We start from the raw sequence: 2102 nt of genomic DNA, 5'->3' as shown, positions 1-2102 counted from the left end.
CAAGCCTTGCTGGTTTATTGGGGGGAAATTGCTACAAAATTAGATTTACCGGCACTTTCATTAACCATTTAATGCGTAATAAATTTTATTGTACATAATGTAGTCAGCTAACAACCACAACCGTAATATGAAATGTACATTAGTTATTGAATGTCATTCAAGCGTAACACTTACCGTGTAACGCTATGATCAGAGACAATACGATGCGTCATAAGCAACATCATTCTGAGAATCATTCAGAAAGAAACAAAAAAAAAAATCGTCATTTACAGGATATATATTTAAAGGCTTTTTAAAATATATAATCGTTGCCCGTGGTTCAAGTTCATATAATTGAAGATATGGGTGGTATAGAAATCTCAAGTTCAATGAAATGTACACTGTCTATAGAATTATAAATCACATGAAATAATTCTAAGATTCAGAAAAATAAGTCTTAAATATATTGGAAAAGTAAACATTTGGGAGGAATCGATTTAGCATTGTAGTTGCTAAAATAACCAGTTTGACTAATTTGATGTCTGAATTGTAAGCTTATTATGGATACAGGTAGGGTATGAGTTTGGTAATAGTTATACGAAATTTTACCAAAATACAACTTTTACGAAATTATATTCATATATACATTTTTAACTTCGCCAGAACTCTTCTTTCTTTCTTTTTTAATTTTAATTTTAGAGACACAAAAAATACAACACATTCGGATTTATCAGGTTAACATTAAACACGACTACGCCAGAGGTATCAGTTTAATAACAGATCTAAAAAAAACAAAAAGTTAAACACGATCATTGAAAATCATTGCGTTTGATTTAAATACAATTCAGTCTTTGACAGACAGACCATCCCGATTGTAGTGTAATGATTTTGTCTCGATTCATCTTTTTGTTAAATTGCATCGTATTAAAGAAAGAAAGAAAGAAAGAAAGAAAGGAAGAGAGAGAGAAAGAAAGAAAGAAAGAAAGAAAGAAAGAAAGAAAGAAAGAAAGAAAGAAAGAGAAAAGATTTTAAAATGTGTATGATTTCAATCTATTACAGTAGTTCTTGACGGACAATCCCGTATATTTTTATTTTTGTGTCCCCATTTGTCTAGTTCATGCATACAAATTACCAATCTAGAGAAAGAGGGAAAAATATTTAGTATTTTTCCCTCGTAGTCTCTCCTTATGCATGATATATGGTATCTAGCGAAACAAATGTCAAATTTTCAATGCAATCAAAACCCAATTTCATCGGATCGGTCCGTCGGTACCATTTTAATCTCTGATTGCTTCCCATATGGTCGATTTGGTCGTTACGTGACCGGGGTATTCCCTACTAAATGAATCATTTGTCATCAAGGCCCATTTAAGAGGTGTGCGTCAGCGGCCGACCTTTCGCACTTAATATGCGGACTGTGTAACCCCCCGGGGAAGAGCAGCAAGGAAATGAACACATCAAAAATACATGAAACATGACATTACGAGAGAGATTTAATGCAAGATGTATTGCACAACTTCATTGGTTGATATCGCAACGATTGGTAATTGGGATACGATGTTAACAAATCAGGGATCTCCGTTTATATGTATTTAAGTTGAAGGATGGTAGACAAATACAGAATATGGAGCCGGTGATCACGTCACATAAAACGCTAAAACAATCTGAAATAAAACTTTATGTGTTTATTTTTGAAATTGTAATAAGGTTATTCCCAATATGGTAAGGTAGACAGAGTCCATTTCGATAAGGGTCTTCTTGTCGTCAATCTAACTTTGGTGTCCCATCCCTCAAACAACAATGCGTTTCAAGTTAACCAACAAAATCTAACGAAGAAATTGTTTAAAAAACTTATTTGTCTACTAAATATCGTGTTAATTTTTATTCTGTGTGATTAAAGTTTAAATATTTTTCTCCGACATAAGCTAGATATTATTAGCATTTGCAAGCAAATTAATATAAATGTTATTTTCATTGTTCACCTCAAGTATAACCGTATAGAGTTTTGAAATTTCAAAATCTGAGAAATTTAACAAATTGAGATTTTTACAGTCGTCGAATTCGGTTCAGTTATTTTGAAATCTTTTTGAAAAGCAACGTTTATGTTTGATGGCTTAAGTAGT

This window comes from Glandiceps talaboti, chromosome 10, assembly GCF_964340395.1.
Source record: "Glandiceps talaboti chromosome 10, keGlaTala1.1, whole genome shotgun sequence".
NCBI lineage: Eukaryota > Metazoa > Hemichordata > Enteropneusta > Spengelidae > Glandiceps > Glandiceps talaboti.
Note: the sequence above shows the minus strand (reverse complement) of the source record.